The sequence below is a fragment of the Schistocerca piceifrons genome, chromosome 9 (assembly GCF_021461385.2).
Source record: "Schistocerca piceifrons isolate TAMUIC-IGC-003096 chromosome 9, iqSchPice1.1, whole genome shotgun sequence".
Lineage (NCBI taxonomy): Eukaryota > Metazoa > Arthropoda > Insecta > Orthoptera > Acrididae > Schistocerca > Schistocerca piceifrons.
The window spans coordinates 3,345,040-3,367,873 of NC_060146.1; positions in this window are offsets into that span (position 1 = coordinate 3,345,040).

Below are 22,834 nucleotides of genomic sequence, written 5' to 3' on the forward strand. Positions count from 1 at the left end.
GCCGACTTAAGTACAAGAAACGGACCCCTCTTAATGTCTATGATTTGAACCATTCCTGTGACTCTAGTTATAGATTCCGATGCTTCACTTCAGGTTTACTGTATCCCTCTGACCTTTTTGTTGACGATGAAACACAGAAATTGCATCGGAATTAAATACAAAAGGCACAATGCCGCGTTAAGTACAAGAAGACTGACTCTTCTTACTGTCTATGTTTTGAACCATTCCTGTGACACTAGTTATAGATTCCGATGCTTCACTTCAGGTTCACTGTATTCCTTGGACCTTCTTATAGACGATGAAACACAGAAATTGCATCGGAATTAAATACAAAAGGCAAAATGCGGACTTAAGTACAAGAAGACTGACTCTTCTTACTGTCTATGTTTTGAACCATTCGTGTGACACTAGTTATAGAATCCGATACTTCACTCCAGGTTTACTGTATCTTTTGGACCTTCTTATTGACGATGAAACACAGAAAATTCATCGGAATTAAATACAAAAGGCACAATGCCGACTTAAGTACAAAAAGACTGACTCTTCCGACTGACTATGTATTGAAACATTCCTGTGACACTAGTTATAGATTCCGACGCTTCACTTCAGGTTTACTGTTTCCCTTGGACCTTATTATTGACGATGAAACACAGAAATTGCATCGGTATTTAATACAAAAGGCACAATGCCGTCTTAAGTACATGAAGACCGACTCTGCCTACTGACTATGTTCTGAACCATTCCTGTGACACTAGTTATAGATTCTGATGCTTCACTTGAGGTTTACTGTATCCCTTGGATCTTCTTATTGATGATGAAACACAGAAATTGCATCGGAATTAAATAGAAAAGGCACAATGCCGACTTAAGTACAAGACGACTGACTTTTCGTACTGTCTATGCTTTGAACCATTCCTGTGACACTAGTTATAGGTTCCGATGCTTCACTTCAGGTTTACTGTATCCCTTGGACCCTCTTATTGACGATGAAACTCAGAAATTGCATCGGAATTAAATACAAAAAGCACAATGCCGACATAAGTACAAGAAGACTGACTCTTCTTACTTACTATGATTTGAACCATTCCTGTGACACTAGTTATAGATCCCGATGCTTCACTTTAGGTTTACTGTATCCCTCTGACCTTCTTATTGACGATGAAACGCAGAACTTGCATCGGAATTAAACAGAAAGGCCACAATGTCTACTTAAGTACAAGAAGACTGACTCTTCTTACTGGCTATGATTTGAACCATTCCTGTGACACTAGTTATAGATTACGATGCTTGACTTCAGTTTTACTGTATCCCTTGGACCTTCTTATTGAAGATGAAACACAGAAATTGCATCGGAATTAAATACAATGGGCAAAATGCCGACTTAAGTACACGAAGACTGACTATTCTTCCTGTCTATGTTTTGAACCATTCCTCTGACACTAGTTACAGATTCCGATGCTACACTCCAGGTTTACTGTATCCCTTGGACCTTCTTATTGACGATGAAACACAGAAATTGCATCGGAATTAAATAAAAAAGGCACAATGCCGACTTAGGGACAGGAAGACTGACTGTTCTTACTGACTATGTTTTGAACCATTCCTGTGACACTAGTTATAGATTCCGATGCTTCACTTCAGGTTTACTGTATTCCTTGGACCTTATTATTGACGATGAAACACAGAAATTGCAACGGTATTTAATACAAAAGGCACAATGCCGACTTAAGTACATGAAGACCGACTCTTAATACTGTCTATGCTTTGAACCATTCCTGTGACACCAGTTATAGATTCCGATGCTTCACTCCAAGTTTAGTATATCCCTTGGACCTTCTTATTGAAGATGAAACACAGAAATTGCATCGGAATTAAATACAATGGGCAAAATGCCGACTTAAGTACACGAAGACTGACTATTCTTCCTGTCTATGTTTTGAACCATTCCTGTGACACTAGTTATAGATTACGATGCTTCACTCCAAGTTCACTATATCCCTTGGACCTTCTTATTGACGATGAAACACAGAAATTGCATCGGAATTAAATAGAAAAGGCACAATGCCGACATAAGTACAAGAAGACTGATTCTTCTTACTGACTATGTTTTGACCCATTCCTGTGACACTAGTTATATATTCCGATGCTTCACTTCTGGTTTACTGTATACCTTGGACCTTCTTATTGACGATGAAACACAGAAATTGCATCGGAATTAAGTACAAAAGGCACAATGCGGACTTAAGTACAAGAGGACTGACTCTTCCTACTGTCTATGTTTTGAACCATTCCTGTGACACTAGTTTTGGATTCCGATGCTTCACTTCAGTTTTACTGTATCCCTCTGACCTTATTGCCGATGAAACACAGAAAATGCATCGGAATTAAATACAAAAGGGATAATGCCAACTTATGGACAAGAAGACTGACTCTTCTTACTGACTATGTTTTGAACCATTCCTGTGACACTAGTTATAGATTCCGATGCTTCACTTCAGGTTTACTGTACCCTTGGACATTCTTATTGACGATGAAACACAGAAATTGCATCGGAATTAAATACAAAAGGCACAATGCCGACTTAAGGACAAGAAGACTGACTCTTCTTATTGTCTATGTTTTGAACCGTTCCATTGACACTAGTTATAGATTCCGATGCTTCACTCCTGGTTTACTGTATCCCTTGGTCCTTTTATTGACGATGACACAAAGAAATTGCATCGGAATTAAATAGAAAAGGCACAATGAAGACTTCAGTACACGAAGACTGACTCTTCTTACTGACTATGTTTTGAACCATTCCTGTGACACTAGTTATAAATTCCGGTGCTTCACTTCAGGTTTACTGTATCCCTTGGACCTTCTTATTGACGATGAAACACAGAAATTGCATCGGAATTAAATCCAAAGGGCAAAATGCCGACTTAAGTACACGAAAACTGACTCTTCTTACTGTCTATGTTTTGAACCATTCCTGTGACACTAGTTATAGTTTCCGATGCTACACTCCAGGTTTACTGTATCCCTTTGACCTTCTTATTGACGATGAAACACAGAAATTATAGCGGAATTAAATAAAAAAGCACAATGCCTACTTAGGGACAAGAAGACTGACTGTTCTTACTGACTATGTATTGAGCCATTCCTGTGACACTAGTTATAGATTCCGATGCTTCACTTCAGCTTTATTGTATCCCTCTGACCTTCTTATTGACGATGAAACACAGAAATTGCATCGTAAATAAATAGAAAAGGCACAATGTCGACTTAAGTACAAGAAGACTGACTCTTCTTACTGTCTCTTTTTTGAACCATTCCTGTGATACTAGTTATAAATTCCGATGCTTCACTCCAGGTTTACTGTATCCATTGGACCTTCTTATTGACGATGAAACACAGAAATTGCAACTGAATTAAATAGAAAAGGCACAATGCCGACTTAAGTACAAGAAGACTGACTCTTATTACTGACTATGATTTGAACCAATCCTGTGACACTAGTTATATATTCCGATGCTTCACTTCAGGTTTACTGTTTCCCTTGGACCTTCTTATTGACGATGAAACAGAGAAATTGCATCGGAATTAAATACAAAAGGCAAAATGCCGACTTAAGTCCAAGAAGTCTGACTCATCTACTGTCAATGTTTAGAACTATTTCTGTGACACTAGTTGTAGAGTCCCATGCTTCACTTCAGGTTTACTGTATCCCTTGGGCCTTCTTATTGACGATGAATCAAAGAAATTGCATCGGAATTAAATACAAATGGCACAATGCCGACTTAAGTACAAGAAGACTGACTCATTTTACTGTCTATATTTTGAACCATTCCAGTGACACTAGTTATAGATTCCGATGCTTCACTTCAGGTTTACTGTATCCCTCGGTCCTTCTTATTGACGATAAAAGACAGAAATTGCATCGGAATTATATACAAAAGACACAATGCCGACTTAAGTACAAGAAGACTGACTCATCTACTGTCAATGTTTAGAACTATTTCTGTGACACTAGTTGTAGAGTCCCATGCTTCACTTCAGGTATACTGTATCCCTTGGACCGTCTTATTGACGATGAAACACAGAAATTGCATCGGAATTAAACACAAAATGCACAATGCCGAATTTAGTCAAAACGACTGACTCTTCTTACTGACTATGATTTGAACCATTCCTGTGACACTAGTTATATATTCCGATGCTTCACTTCAGGTTTACTGTTTCCCTTGGACCTTCTTATTGACGATGAAACACAGAAATTCCATCGGAATTAAATACAAAAGGCAAAATGCCGACTTAAGTACAAGAAGACTGACTCATCTACTGTCAATGTTTAGAACTATTTCTGTGATACTAGTTGTAGAGTCCCATGCTTCACTTCAGGTTTACTGTATCCCTTGGACCATCTTATTGACGATGAAACACAGAAATTGCATCGGAATTAAACACAAAATGCACAATGCCGAATTTAGTCAAAACGACTGACTCTTCTTACTGACTATGTTTTGAACCATTCCTGTGACACTAGTTATAGATTCCGATGCTTCACTTCAGGTTTACTGTATCCCTCTGACCTTCTTATTGACGATGAAACACGGAAATTGCATCGGAATTAAATACAAAAGGCACAATGCCGACTTAAGTACAAGAAGACAGACACTTTTTCCTGACTATGATTTGAACCATTCCTGTGACACTAGTTATAGATTCCGATGCTTCACTTCAGGTTTACTGTAACCCTCTGACCTTCCTATTGACGATGAAACACAGAAATTGCATCGGAATTAAATACAAAAGGCACAATGCCGACTTAAGTACACGAAGACTGACTCTTCTTACTGACTATGTTTTGAACCATTCCTGTGACACTAGTTATAGATTCCGATGCTTCACTTCAGGTTTACTGTATCCCTTGGACCTTCTTATTGACAAGGAAACACAGAAATTGCATCGGAATTAAATCCAAAGCGCAAAATGCCGACTTTAGTACACGAACACTGACTCTTCTTTCTGTCCATGTTTGGAACCATTCCTGTGACACTAGTTATAGATTCCGATGCTACACTCCAGGTTTACTGTATCCCTTTGACCTTCTTATTGACGATGAATCACAGAAATTACATCGGAATTAAATAAAAAAGGCACAATGCCGACTTAGGGACAAGAAGACTGACTGGTCTTACTGACTACGTATTGAACCATTCCTGTGACATTAGTTATAGATTCCGATGCTTCACTTCAGGTTTATTGTATCCCTCTGTCCTTCTTATTGACGATGAAACACAGAAATTGCATCGGAAATTAATAGAAAAGGCACAATGTCGACATAAGTACAAGAAGACTGACTCTTCTTACTGTCTATGTTTTGAACCATTCCTGTGATACTAGTTATAGATTCCGATGCTTCACTCCAGGTTTACTGTATCCCTTGGACCCTCTTATTGATGATGAAACACAGAAATTGCAACTGATTTAAATAGAAAAGGCACAATGCCGACATAAGTACAAGAAGACTGACTCTTCTTACTGACTATATTTTGAACCATTCCTGTGACACTAGTTATAGATTCCGATGCTTCACTTCAGGTTTACTGTATTCCTTGGACCTTATTATTGACGATGAAACACAGAAATTGCATCGGTATTTAATACAAAAGGCACAATGCCGACTTAAGTACATGAAGACCGACTCTTAATACTGTCTATGCTTTGAACGATTCCTGTGACACCAGTTATAGATTCCGATGCTTCACTCCAAGTTTACTATATCCCTTGGACCTTCTTATTGACGATGAAACACAGAAATTGCATCGGAATTAAATACAAAATGTACAATGCCGACTGAAGTACAAGAAGACTGACTCTATTTACTGACTATGTTTCGAACCATTCCTGTGACACTAGTTATGGATTCGGATGCTTCACTTCAGGTTTACTGTATCACCCTGACCTTCTTATTGACGATGAAACACAGAAATTGCATCGGAATTAAATACAAAAGGCACAATGCCGACTTAAGTACAAAAAGACTGACTCTTCTTACTGACTAAGTTTTGAACCATTCTTGTGACACTAGTTATAGATCCCGATGCTTCACTTCAGGTTTACTGTATCCCTCTGACCTTCTTATTGACGATGAAACACAGAAACTGAATCGGAATTAAATAGAAACGCCACAATTCCTACTTAGGTACAAGAAGACTGACTCTTTATACTGGCTATGTTTTGAACCATTCCTGTGACACTAGTTATAGATTCCGATGCTTGACTTCAGTTTTTCTGTACCCCTTGGACCTTCTTATTGACGATGAAACACAGAAATTGCATCGGAATTAAATACAAAAGGCACAATGCCGACTTAAGTACAAGAAGACTGACTCTTCTTACTGTCTATGTTGTGAACTATTCCTGTGACACTAGTAATAGATTCCGATGCTTCACTTCAGGTTTACAGTATCCCTTGGACCTTCTTTTTGACGATAAAACACAGAAATTGAATCGTAATTAAATACAAAATGCACAATGCCGACTTAAGTACAAGAAGACTGACTCTTCTTACTGTCTATGTTGTGAACTATTCCTGTGACACTAGTAATAGATTCCGATGCTTCACTCCAGGTTTACTGTATCCCTTGGACCTTCTTATTGACGATGAAACACAGAATATTCATCGGAATTAAATACAAAAGGCACAATGACGACTTAAGTACAAGAAGACTGACTCTTCTTACTGTCTATGATTTGAACCATTCCTGTGACACTGGTTATAGATTACGATGCTTCAGTTCAGGTTTACAGTATCCCTTGGACCTTCTTTTTGACGATAAATCACAGAAATTGAATCGTAATTAAATACAAAAGGCACAATGCCGACTTAAGTACATGAAGACTGACTCTTCTTACTGTATATGTTGTGAACTATTCCTGTGACACTAGTAATAGATTCCGATGCTTCACTCCAGGTTTACTGTATCCCTTGGACCTTCTTATTGACGATGAAACACAGAATATTCATCGGAATTAAATACAAAAGGCACAATGCCGACTTAAGGACAAGATGACTGACTCTTCTTATTGACTATGTTTTGAACCATTCCGGTGACACTAGCTATAGATTCCGATGCTTCACTTCAGGTTTACTGTATCCCTCTGACTTTCCTGTTGAGGATGCAACACAGAAATGGCATCGGAATTAAATACAAAAATCACAATGCCGACTTAAGTACAAGAAAACTAACTCATCTTACTGTCTATGCTTTGAACCATTCCTGTGACACTAGTTATAGATTCCGATGCTTCACTTCAGGGTTACTGTATCCCTTGGACCTTCTTATTGACGATGAAACACAGAAATTGCATCGGAATTAAACACAAAAGGCACAATGCCGACTTAAGTACAAGAAGACTGACTCTTCTTACTGACAATGCTTTGAATTATTCCTGTATCACTAGTTAAAGATCCCGATGCTTCACTTCAGGTTAACTGTACCCCTCTGACCTTCTTATTGACGATGTACCACAAAAATTGCATCGGAATTAAATACAGAGGGCACAATGCCGACTTAAGTAAAAGAAGACTGACTCTTTTTAATGACTTTGTTTTCAACCATTCCTGTGACACTAGCTATAGATTCGGATGCTTGACTTCAGGTTTACTGTATCCCTCTGACCTTCGTATTGACGATGAAACACAGAAATTGCATCGGAATTAAATAGAAACGCCACAATGCCTACTTAAGTACAAGAAGACTGACTCCTCTTACTGGCTATGTTTATAACCGTTCCTGTGACACTAGTTATAGATTCCGATGCTTGACTTCAGTTTTACTGCATCCCTCGGACCTTCTTATTGACGATGAAACACAGAAATTGCATCGGAATTAAATACAAAAGGCACAATGCCGACTTAAGTACAAGAAACGGACCCCTCTTAATGTCTATGATTTGAACCATTCCTGTGACTCTAGTTATAGATTCCGATGCTTCACTTCAGGTTTACTGTATCCCTCTGACCTTTTTGTTGACGATGAAACACAGAAATTGCATCGGAATTAAATACAAAAGGCACAATGCCGCGTTAAGTACAAGAAGACTGACTCTTCTTACTGTCTATGTTTTGAACCATTCCTGTGACACTAGTTATAGATTCCGATGCTTCACTTCAGGTTCACTGTATTCCTTGGACCTTCTTATAGACGATGAAACACAGAAATTGCATCGGAATTAAATACAAAAGGCAAAATGCGGACTTAAGTACAAGAAGACTGACTCTTCTTACTGTCTATGTTTTGAACCATTCGTGTGACACTAGTTATAGAATCCGATACTTCACTCCAGGTTTACTGTATCTTTTGGACCTTCTTATTGACGATGAAACACAGAAAATTCATCGTAATTAAATACAAAAGGCACAATGCCGACTTAAGTACAAAAAGACTGACTCTTCCGACTGACTATGTATTGAAACATTCCTGTGACACTAGTTATAGATTCCGATGCTTCACTTCAGGTTTACTGTTTCCCTTGGACCTTATTATTGACGATGAAACACAGAAATTGCATCGGTATTTAATACAAAAGGCACAATGCCGTCTTAAGTACATGAAGACCGACTCTGCCTACTGACTATGTTCTGAACCATTCCTGTGACACTAGTTATAGATTCTGATGCTTCACTTGAGGTTTACTGTATCCCTTGGATCTTCTTATTGATGATGAAACACAGAAATTGCATCGGAATTAAATAGAAAAGGCACAATGCCGACTTAGGTACAAGACGACTGACTTTTCGTACTGTCTATGCTTTGAACCATTCCTGTGACACTAGTTATAGGTTCCGATGCTTCACTTCAGGTTTACTGTATCCCTTGGACCATCTTATTGACGATGAAACTCAGAAATTGCATCGGAATTAAATACAAAAAGCACAATGCCGACATAAGTACAAGAAGACTGACTCTTCTTACTTACTATGATTTGAACCATTCCTGTGACACTAGTTATAGATCCCGATGCTTCACTTTAGGTTTACTGTATCCCTCTGACCTTCTTATTGACGATGAAACGCAGAACTTGCAATGGAATTAAACAGAAACGCCACAATGTCTACTTAAGTACAAGAAGACTGACTCTTCTTACTGGCTATGATTTGAACCATTCCTGTGACACTAGTTATAGATTACGATGCTTGACTTCAGTTTTACTGTATCCCTTGGACCCTCTTATTGATGATGAAACACAGAAATTGCAACTGATTTAAATAGAAAAGGCACAATGCCGACATAAGTACAAGAAGACTGACTCTTCTTACTGACTATATTTTGAACCATTCCTGTGACACTAGTTATAGATTCCGATGCTTCACTTCAGGTTTACTGTATTCCTTGGACCTTATTATTGACGATGAAACACAGAAATTGCATCGGTATTTAATACAAAAGGCACAATGCCGACTTAAGTACATGAAGACCGACTCTTAATACTGTCTATGCTTTGAACGATTCCTGTGACACCAGTTATAGATTCCGATGCTTCACTCCAAGTTTACTATATCCCTTGGACCTTCTTATTGACGATGAAACACAGAAATTGCATCGGAATTAAATACAAAATGCACAATGCCGACTGAAGTACAAGAAGACTGACTCTATTTACTGACTATGTTTCGAACCATTCCTGTGACACTAGTTATGGATTCGGATGCTTCACTTCAGGTTTACTGTATCACCCTGACCTTCTTATTGACGATGAAACACAGAAATTGCATCGGAATTAAATACAAAAGGCACAATGCCGACTTAAGTACAAAAAGACTGACTCTTCTTACTGACTAAGTTTTGAACCATTCCTGTGACACTAGTTATAGATCCCGATGCTTCACTTCAGGTTTACTGTATCCCTCTGACCTTCTTATTGACGATGAAACACAGAAACTGAATCGGAATTAAATAGAAACGCCACAATTCCTACTTAGGTACAAGAAGACTGACTCTTTATACTGGCTATGTTTTGAACCATTCCTGTGACACTAGTTATAGATTCCGATGCTTGACTTCAGTTTTTCTGTACCCCTTGGACCTTCTTATTGACGATGAAACACAGAAATTGCATCGGAATTAAATACAAAAGGCACAATGCCGACTTAAGTACAAGAAGACTGACTCTTCTTACTGTCTATGTTGTGAACTATTCCTGTGACACTAGTAATAGATTCCGATGCTTCACTTCAGGTTTACAGTATCCCTTGGACCTTCTTTTTGACGATAAAACACAGAAATTGAATCGTAATTAAATACAAAATGCACAATGCCGACTTAAGTACAAGAAGACTGACTCTTCTTACTGTCTATGTTGTGAACTATTCCTGTGACACTAGTAATAGATTCCGATGCTTCACTCCAGGTTTACTGTATCCCTTGGACCTTCTTATTGACGATGAAACACAGAATATTCATCGGAATTAAATACAAAAGGCACAATGACGACTTAAGTACAAGAAGACTGACTCTTCTTACTGTCTATGATTTGAACCATTCCTGTGACACTGGTTATAGATTACGATGCTTCACTTCAGGTTTACAGTATCCCTTGGACCTTCTTTTTGACGATAAATCACAGAAATTGAATCGTAATTAAATACAAAAGGCACAATGCCGACTTAAGTACATGAAGACTGACTCTTCTTACTGTCTATGTTGTGAACTATTCCTGTGACACTAGTAATAGATTCCGATGCTTCACTCCAGGTTTACTGTATCCCTTGGACCTTCTTATTGACGATGAAACACAGAATATTCATCGGAATTAAATACAAAAGGCACAATGCCGACTTAAGGACAAGATGACTGACTCTTCTTATTGACTATGTTTTGAACCATTCCGGTGACACTAGCTATAGATTCCGATGCTTCACTTCAGGTTTACTGTATCCCTCTGACTTTCCTGTTGAGGATGCAACACAGAAATGGCATCGGAATTAAATACAAAAATCACAATGCCGACTTAAGTACAAGAAAACTAACTTATCTTACTGTCTATGTTTTGAACCATTCCTGTGACACTAGTTATAGATTCCGATGCTTCACTTCAGGGTTACTGTATCCCTTGGACCTTCTTATTGACGATGAAACACAGAAATTGCATCGGAATTAAACACAAAAGGCACAATGCCGACTTAAGTACAAGAAGACTGACTCTTCTTACTGACAATGCTTTGAATTATTACTGTATCACTAGTTAAAGATCCCGATGCTTCACTTCAGGTTAACTGTACCCCTCTGACCTTCTTATTGACGATGAACCACAAAAATTGCATCGGAATTAAATACAGAGGGCACAATGCCGACTTAAGTAAAAGAAGACTGACTCTTTTTAATGACTTTGTTTTGAACCATTCCTGTGACACTAGCTATAGATTCGGATGCTTGACTTCAGGTTTACTGTATCCCTCTGACCTTCGTATTGACGATGAAACACAGAAATTGCATCGGAATTAAATAGAAACGCCACAATGCCTACTTAAGTACAAGAAGACTGACTCCTCTTACTGGCTATGTTTATAACCGTTCCTGTGACACTAGTTATAGATTCCGATGCTTGACTTCAGTTTTACTGCATCCCTTGGACCTTCTTATTGACGATGAAACACAGAAATTGCATCGGAATTAAATACAAAAGGCACAATGCCGACTTAAGTACAAGAAACGGACCCCTCTTAATGTCTATGATTTGAACCATTCCTGTGACTCTAGTTATAGATTCCGATGCTTCACTTCAGGTTTACTGTATCCCTCTGACCTTTTTGTTGACGATGAAACACAGAAATTGCATCGGAATTAAATACAAAAGGCACAATGCCGCGTTAAGTACAAGAAGACTGACTCTTCTTACTGTCTATGTTTTGAACCATTCCTGTGACACTAGTTATAGATTCCGATGCTTCACTTCAGGTTCACTGTATTCCTTGGACCTTCTTATAGACGATGAAACACAGAAATTGCATCGGAATTAAATACAAAAGGCAAAATGCGGACTTAAGTACAAGAAGACTGACTCTTCTTACTGTCTATGTTTTGAACCATTCGTGTGACACTAGTTATAGAATCCGATACTTCACTCCAGGTTTACTGTATCTTTTGGACCTTCTTATTGACGATGAAACACAGAAAATTCATCGGAATTAAATACAAAAGGCACAATGCCGACTTAAGTACAAAAAGACTGACTCTTCCGACTGACTATGTATTGAAACATTCCTGTGACACTAGTTATAGATTCCGATGCTTCACTTCAGGTTTACTGTTTCCCTTGGACCTTATTATTGACGATGAAACACAGAAATTGCATCGGTATTTAATACAAAAGGCACAATGCCGTCTTAAGTACATGAAGACCGACTCTGCCTACTGACTATGTTCTGAACCATTCCTGTGACACTAGTTATAGATTCTGATGCTTCACTTGAGGTTTACTGTATCCCTTGGATCTTCTTATTGATGATGAAACACAGAAATTGCATCGGAATTAAATAGAAAAGGCACAATGCCGACTTAAGTACAAGACGACTGACTTTTCGTACTGTCTATGCTTTGAACCATTCCTGTGACACTAGTTATAGGTTCCGATGCTTCACTTCAGGTTTACTGTATCCCTTGGACCCTCTTATTGACGATGAAACTCAGAAATTGCATCGGAATTAAATACAAAAAGCACAATGCCGACATAAGTACAAGAAGACTGACTCTTCTTACTTACTATGATTTGAACCATTCCTGTGACACTAGTTATAGATCCCGATGCTTCACTTTAGGTTTACTGTATCCCTCTGACCTTCTTATTGACGATGAAACGCAGAACTTGCATCGGAATTAAACAGAAACGCCACAATGTCTACTTAAGTACAAGAAGACTGACTCTTCTTACTGGCTATGATTTGAACCATTCCTGTGACACTAGTTATAGATTACGATGCTTGACTTCAGTTTTACTGTATCCCTTGGACCCTCTTATTGATGATGAAACACAGAAATTGCAACTGATTTAAATAGAAAAGGCACAATGCCGACATAAGTACAAGAAGACTGACTCTTCTTACTGACTATATTTTGAACCATTCCTGTGACACTAGTTATAGATTCCGATGCTTCACTTCAGGTTTACTGTATTCCTTGGACCTTATTATTGACGATGAAACACAGAAATTGCATCGGTATTTAATACAAAAGGCACAATGCCGACTTAAGTACATGAAGACCGACTCTTAATACTGTCTATGCTTTGAACGATTCCTGTGACACCAGTTATAGATTCCGATGCTTCACTCCAAGTTTACTATATCCCTTGGACCTTCTTATTGACGATGAAACACAGAAATTGCATCGGAATTAAATACAAAATGCACAATGCCGACTGAAGTACAAGAAGACTGACTCTATTTACTGACTATGTTTCGAACCATTCCTGTGACACTAGTTATGGATTCGGATGCTTCACTTCAGGTTTACTGTATCACCCTGACCTTCTTATTGACGATGAAAGACAGAAATTGCATCGGAATTAAATACAAAAGGCACAATGCCGACTTAAGTACAAAAAGACTGACTCTTCTTACTGACTAAGTTTTGAACCATTCCTGTGACACTAGTTATAGATCCCGATGCTTCACTTCAGGTTTACTGTATCCCTCTGACCTTCTTATTGACGATGAAACACAGAAACTGAATCGGAATTAAATAGAAACGCCACAATTCCTACTTAGGTACAAGAAGACTGACTCTTTATACTGGCTATGTTTTGAACCATTCCTGTGACACTAGTTATAGATTCCGATGCTTGACTTCAGTTTTTCTGTACCCCTTGGACCTTCTTATTGACGATGAAACACAGAAATTGCATCGGAATTAAATACAAAAGGCACAATGCCGACTTAAGTACAAGAAGACTGACTCTTCTTACTGTCTATGTTGTGAACTATTCCTGTGACACTAGTAATAGATTCCGATGCTTCACTTCAGGTTTACAGTATCCCTTGGACCTTCTTTTTGACGATAAAACACAGAAATTGAATCGTAATTAAATACAAAATGCACAATGCCGACTTAAGTACAAGAAGACTGACTCTTCTTACTGTCTATGTTGTGAACTATTCCTGTGACACTAGTAATAGATTCCGATGCTTCACTCCAGGTTTACTGTATCCCTTGGATCTTCTTATTGATGATGAAACACAGAAATTGCATCGGAATTAAATAAAAAAGGCACAATGCCGACTTAGGGACAGGAAGACTGACTGTTCTTACTGACTTTGTTTTGAACCATTCCTGTGACACTAGTTATAGATTCCGATGCTTCACTTCAGGTTTACTGTATTCCTTGGACCTTATTATTGACGATGAAACACAGAAATTGCAACGGTATTTAATACAAAAGGAACAATGCCGACTTAAGTACATGAAGACCGACTCTTAATACTGTCTATGCTTTGAACCATTCCTGTGACACCAGTTATAGATTCCGATGCTTCACTCCAAGTTTAGTATATCCCTTGGACCTTCTTATTGACGATGAAACACTGAAATTGCATCGGAATTAAATACAAAATGCACAATGCCGACTGAAGTACAAGAAGACTGACTATTTACTGACTATGTTTCGAACCATTCCTGTGACACTAGTTATGGATTCGGATGCTTCACTTCAGGTTTACTGTATCACCCTGACCTTCTTATTGACGATGAAACACAGAAATTGCATCGGAATTAAATACAAAAGGCACAATGCCGACTTAAGTACAAAAAGACTGACTCTTCTTACTGACTAAGTTTTGAACCATTCCTGTGACACTAGTTATAGATCCCGATGCTTCACTTCAGGTTTACTGTATCCCTCTGACCTTCTTATTGACGATGAAACACAGAAACTGAATCGGAATTAAATAGAAACGCCACAATTCCTACTTAGGTACAAGAAGACTGACTCTTTATACTGGCTATGTTTTGAACCATTCCTGTGACACTAGTTATAGATTCCGATGCTTGACTTCAGTTTTTCTGTACCCCTTGGACCTTCTTATTGACGATGAAACACAGAAATTGCATCGGAATTAAATACAAAAGGCACAATGCCGACTTAAGTACAAGAAGACTGACTCTTCTTACTGTCTATGTTGTGAACTATTCCTGTGACACTAGTAATAGATTCCGATGCTTCACTTCAGGTTTACAGTATCACTTGGACCTTCTTTTTGACGATAAAACACAGAAATTGAATCGTAATTAAATACAAAAGGCACAATGCCGACTTAAGTACAAGAAGACTGACTCTTCTTACTGTCTATGTTGTGAACTATTCCTGTGACACTAGTAATAGATTCCGATGCTTCACTCCAGGTTTACTGTATCCCTTGGACCTTCTTATTGACGATGAAACACAGAATATTCATCGGAATTAAATACAAAAGGCACAATGCCGACTTAAGGACAAGATGACTGACTCTTCTTATTGACTATGTTTTGAACCATTCCGGTGACACTAGCTATAGATTCCGATGCTTCACTTCAGGTTTACTGTATCCCTCTGACTTTCCTGTTGAGGATGCAACACAGAAATGGCATCGGAATTAAATACAAAAGGCACAATGCCGACATAAGTACAAGAAGACTGACTCTTCTTACTGACAATGCTTTGAATTATTCCTGTATCACTAGTTATAGATCCCGATGCTTCACTTCAGGTTAACTGTACCCCTCTGACCTTCTTATTGACGATGAACCACAAAAATTGCATCGGAATTAAATACAGAGGGCACAATGCCGACTTAAGTAAAAGAAGACTGACTCTTTTTACTGACTTTGTTTTGAACCATTCCTGTGACACTAGCTATAGATTCGGATGCTTGACTTCAGGTTTACTGTATCCCTCTGACCTTCGTATTGACGATGAAACACAGAAATTGCATCGGAATTAAATAGAAACGCCACAATGCCTACTTAAGTACAAGAAGACTGACTCCTCTTACTGGCTATGTTTATAACCGTTCCTGTGACACTAGTTATAGATTCCGATGCTTGACTTCAGTTTTACTGCATCCCTTGGACCTTCTTATTGACGATGAAACACAGAAATTGCATCGGAATTAAATACAAAAGGCACAATGCCGACTTAAGTACAAGAAACGGACCCCTCTTAATGTCTATGATTTGAACCATTCCTGTGACTCTAGTTATAGATTCCGATGCTTCACTTCAGGTACACTGTATCCCTCTGACCTTCATATTGACGATGAAACACAAAAATTGCATCGGAATTAAATACGAAAGGCACAATGCCGACATAAGTACAAGAATACAGACTCTTCTTACTGACTATGTTTTGAACCATTCCTGTGACACTAGTTATAGATTGTGATGCTTCACTTCAGGTTTACTGTATCCCTCTGACCTTCTTGTTGACGATGAAACACAGAAATTGCATCGGAATTAAATACAAAAGGCACAATGCCGCGTTAAGTACAAGAAGACTGACTCTTCTTACTGTCTATGTTTTGAACCATTCCTGTGACACTAGTTATAGATTCCGATGCTTCACTTCAGGTTCACTGTATTCCTTGGACCTTCTTATAGACGATGAAACACAGAAATTGCATCGGAATTAAATACAAAAGGCAAAATGCGGACTTAAGTACAAGAAGACTGACTCTTCTTACTGTCTATGTTTTGAACCATTCGTGTGACACTAGTTATAGAATCCGATACTTCACTCCAGGTTTACTGTATCTTTTGGACCTTCTTATTGACGATGAAACACAGAAAATTCATCGGAATTAAATACAAAAGGCACAATGCCGACTTAAGTACAAAAAGACTGACTCTTCCGACTGACTATGTATTGAAACATTCCTGTGACACTAGTTATAGATTCCGATGCTTCACTTCAGGTTTACTGTTTCCCTTGGACCTTATTATTGACGATGAAACACAGAAACTGCATCGGTATTTAATACAAAAGGCACAATGCCGTCTTAAGTACATGAAGACCGACTCTTCCTACTGACTATGTTCTGGACCGTTCCTGTGACACTAGTTATAGATTCTGATGCTTCACTTGAGGTTTACTGTATCCCTTGGATCTTCTTATTTATGATGAAACACAGAAATTGCATCGGAATTAAATACAAAAGGCACAATGCCGACATAAGTACAAGAAGACTGACTCTTCTTACTGACTATGATTTGAACCATTCCTGTGACACTAGTTATAGATCCCGATGCTTCACTTTAGGTTTACTGTATCCCTCTGACCTTCTTATTGACGATGAAACGCAGAACTTGCATCGGAATTAAACAGAAACGCCACAATGTCTACTTAAGTACAAGAAGACTGACTCTTCTTAATGGCTATGATTTGAACCATTCCTGTGACACTAGTTATAGATTACGATGCTTGACTTCAGTTTTACTGTATCCCTTGGACCTTCTTATTGAAGATGAAACACAGAAATTGCATCGGAATTAAATACAATGGGCAAAATGCCGACTTAAGTACACGAAGACTGACTCTTCTTCCTGTCTATGTTTTGAACCATTCCTCTGACACTAGTTACAGATTCCGATGCTACACTCCAGGTTTACTGTATCCCTTGGACCTTCTTATTGACGATGAAACACAGAAATTGCATCGGAATTAAATAAGAAAGGCATAATGCCGACTTAGGGACAGGAAGACTGACTGTTCTTACTGACTATGTTTTGAACCATTTATGTGACACTAGTTATAGGTTCCGATGCTTCACTTCTGGTTTATTGTATCCCTCTGACCTTCTTATAGACGATGAAACACAGAAATTGCATCGGAAATAAATAGAAAAGGCACAATGTCGACTTAAGTACAAGAAGACTGACTCTTCTTACTGTCTATGTTTTGAACCATTCCTGTGACACTAGTTATAGATTCCGATGCTTAACTGCAGGTTTACTCTATCCCTTGGACCTTCTTATAGTCGATGAAACACAGAAATTCCAACTGAATTAAATAGAAAAGGCACAATGCCGACTTAAGTACAAGAAGACTGACTCTTATTACTGACTATGTTTTGAACCATTCCTGTGACACTAGTTATAGATTCCGATGCTTAACTGCAGGTTTACTCTATCCCTTGGACCTTCTTATTGTCGATGAAACACAGAAATTGCAACTGAATTAAATAGAAAAGGCACAATGCCGACTTAAGTACAAGAAGACTGACTCTTCCTACTGTCTATGTTTTGAACCATTCCTGTGACACTAGTTATAGGTTCCGATGCTTCACTTCAGGTTTACTTATCCCTCTGACCTTATTGCCGATGAAACACAGAAATTGCATCGGAATTAAATACAAAAGGCACAATGCCGACTTAAGTACATGAAGACCGACACTTCCTACTGATTATGTTTTGAACCATTCCTGTGATACTAGTTATGGATTCCGATGCTTCACTTGAGGTTTACTGTATCCCTTGGACCTTCTTACTGACGATGAAACACAGAAATTGCATGGGAATGAAACACAAAAGGCGCAATGCCGACTTAAGTACAAGGAGACTGACTCATCTTACTTTCTATGTTTTGAACCATTCCTGTGACACTAGTTATAGATTCCGATGCTCCACTTTAGGTTTACTGTATCCCTTGGACCTTCTTATTGACGATGAAACACAGAAATTGCATCGAAATTAAACACAAAAGGCACAATGCCGAATTAAGTACAAAACGACTGACTCTTTTTACTGACTATGTTTTGAACCATTCCTCTGACACTAGTTATAGATTACGATGCTCACTTCTGGTTTACTGTATCCCACTGACCTTCTTATTGACGATGAAACACAGAAATTGCATCGGAATTAAATACAAAATGCACAATGCCGACTTAAGTACAAGAAGACAGACGCTTTTTACTGACTATGATTTGAACCATTTCTGCGACACTGGTTATAGATTCGGATGCTTTACACAGGTTTACTGTATCCCTCTGACCTTCTTATTGACGATGAAACACTGAAATTGCATCAGAATTAAATAGAAAAGGCACATTGCCGACTTAAGTACAAGAAGACTGACTCTTCCTACTGCCTATGTTGTGAACCATTCCTGTGACACTAATTATAAATTCCGATGCTTCACTTCAGGTTTACTGTATCCCTTGGACCTTCTTATTGACGATGAAACACAGAAATTGCATCGGAATTAAATACAAAAGGCACAATGCAGACTTAAGTACATGAAGACCGACTCTTCCTACTGACTATGTTTTGAGCAATTCCTGTGACACTAGTTATAGATTCCGATGCTTCACTTGAGGTTTACAGTATTCCGTGGACCTTCTTATTGACGATGAAACACAGAAATTGCATCGGAATTAAATACAAAAGGCACAATGCCGACTTAAGTACAAGAAGAGTGACTCTTCTTACTGTCTATGATTTGGACCATTCCTGTGACACTAGTAATTGATTCCGATGCTTCACTCCAGGTTTACTGTAACCCTTGGACCTTCTTAGTGACGATGAAACACAGAAATTGCATCGGAATTAAATACAAAAGGCACAATGCCGACTTAAGTACACGAAGAGGGACTCTTCTTACTGTCTATGTTTTGAACCATTCCTGTGACACTAGTTATAGATTCCGAGCTACACTCCAGGTTTACTGTATCCCTTGGATCTTCGTAATGACGATGAAACACAGAAATTGCATCGGTATTAAATACAAAAGGTACAATGCCGACTTAAGTACAAGAAGACTGATTCTTCTTACTGACTATGTATTGAACCATTCCTGTGACACTAGTTATAGATTCCGATGTTTCACTTCGGGTTTATTGTATCCCTCTGAACTTCTTATTGGCGATGAAACACAGAAATTGAATCGCAATTAAATAGAAAAGGTACAATGCCGCCTTAAGTACAAGAAGACTGATTCTTCTTACTGACTATGATTTGAACAATTCCTGTGACACTAGTTATATATTCCGATGCTTCACTTCTGGTTTACTGTATAGCTTGGACCTTCTTATTAACGATGAAACACAGAAATTGCATCGGAATTAAATACAAAAGGCACAATGCGGACTTAAGTACAAGAGGACTGACTCTTCCTACTGTCTATGTTTTGAACCATTCCTGTGACACTAGTTTTGGATTCCGATGCTTCACTTCAGTTTTACTGTATCCCTCTGACCTTATTGCCGATGAAACACAGAAATTGCATCGGAATTAAATACAAAAGGCACAATGCGGACTAAAGTACAAGAGGACTGACTCTTCCTACTGTCTATGTTTTGAACCATTCCTGTGACACTAATTTTGGATTCCGATGCTTCACTTCAGTTTTACTGTATCCCTCTGAACTTATTGCCGATGAAACACAGAAATTGCATCGGAACTAAATACAAAAGGGACAATGCCAACTTAAGGACAAGAAGACTGACTCTTCTTACTGACTATGTTTTGAACCATTCCTGTGACACTAGTTATAGATTCCGGTGCTTCACTTCACGTTTACTGTTCCCTTGGACATTCTTATTGACGATGAAACACAGAAATTGCATCGGAATTAAATATAAAAGGCACAATGCCGTCATAAGTACATGAAGACCGACTCTTCCTACTGACTATGTTTTGAACCATTCCTGTGACACTAGTTATAGATTCCGATGCTTCACTTCAGGTTTACTGTATACCTTTGACCTTCTTATTGACGATGAAATACAGAAATTGCATCGGAATTAAATACAAAAGGCACAATGCCGAATTAAGAACAAGAAGACCGACTCTTCTTACTGTCTATATTTTGAACCATTCCTGTGACACTAGTTATAGATTCCGATGCTTCACTTGAGGTTTACTGTATCCCTTGGATCTTCTTATTTACGATGAAACACAGAAATTGCATCGGAATTAAATAGAAAAGCCACAATGCCGACTTAAGTACAAGACGACTGACTTTTCTTACTGTCTATGCTTTGAACCATTCCTGTGACACTAGTTATAGGTTCCGATGCTTCACTTCAGGTTTACTGTATCCCTTGGACCCTCTTATTGACGATGAAACTCAGAAATTGCATCGGAATTAAATACAAAGGGCAAAATGCCGACTTAAGCTCTCGAAGACTGACTCTTCTTGCTGTCTATGTTTTGAACCATTCCTCTGACACTAGTTATAGATTCCGATGCTTCACTTGAGGTTTACTGTATCCCTTGGATCTTCTTATTTACGATGAAACACAGAAATTGCATCGGAATTAAATAAAAAAGGCACAATTCCGACTTAGGGACAAGAAGACTGGCTGTTCTTACTGACTAAGTTTTGAACCATTCCTGTGACACTAGTTATAGATTCCGATGCTTCACTTCAGGTTTATTGTATCCCTCTGACCTTCTTATTGACGATGAAACACAGAAATTGCATCGGAAATAAATAGAAAAGGCACAATGTCGACTTAAGTACAAGAAGACTGACTCTTCTTACTGTCTATGTTTTGAACCATTCCTGTGACACTAGTTATAGATGCCGATGCTTAACTCCAGGTTTACTGTATCCCTTGCACCATCTTATTGTCGATGAAACACAGAAATTGCAACTGATTTAAATAGAAAATGCACAATGCCGACTTAAGTACAAGACGACTGACTTTTCTTACTGTCTATGTTTTGAACCATTCCTGTGACACTTCAGGTTTCCTGTATCCCTCTGACCTTCTTATTGACGATGATACACAGACATTGCATCGGAATTTAATACAAAAGGCACAATGCCGACTTAAGTACAAGAAGACTGACTCTTCCTACTGTCTATGTTTTGAACCATTCCTGTGACACTAGTTATTGATTCCGATGCTTCACTTCAGGTTTACTGTATCCCTTGGACCTTCTTATTGACGATGAAACACAGAAATTGCATCGAAATTAAATACAAAAGGCACAATGCAGCCTTAAGTACATGAAGACAGACTCGTCCTACTGACTATGTTTTGAACAATTCCTGTGACACTAGTTATAGATTCCGATGCTTCACTTGAGGATTACAGTATTCCGTGGACCTTCTTATTGACGATGAAACACAGAAATTGCATCGGAATGAAATACGAAAGACACAATGCCAACTTAAGGACAAGAAGACTGACTCTTCTTACTGACTATGATTTGAACCATTCCTGTGACACTAGCTATAGATTCCGATGCTTCGCTTCAGGTTTACCGTATGCCTCTGACCTACTTATTGACGATGAAACACAGATATTGCATTGGAATTAAATAGAAAAGGCACAATGAAGACTTAAGTACAAGAAGACTGACTCTTCATACTGACTATGTTTTGAACCATTCCTGTGACACTAGTTGTAGATTCTGATGCTTCACTTCAGGATTACTGTATCCCTTGGACCTTCTTATTGACGATGAAACACAGAAATTGCATCGGAATTAAATACAAAAGGCACAATGCCGACTTAAGAACGCGAAGAGTGACTCTTTTTACTGTCTATGTTTTGAACCATTCCTGTGACACTAGTTATAGATTCCGATGCTACACTCCAGGTTTACTGTATGCCTTGGACCTTCGTATTGACGATGAAACACAGAAATTGCAACGGAATTAAATACAAAAGGCACAATGCCGACTTAAGTACAAGAAGACTGAATGTTCTTACTGACAATGTTTTGAACCATTCCTGTGACACTAGTTATAGATTCCGATGCTTCACTTCAGGTTTATTGTATCCCTCTGACCTTCTTATTGACGATGAAACACTGAAATTGCATCGGAATTAAATAGAAAAGGCACAATGTCGACTTAGGTA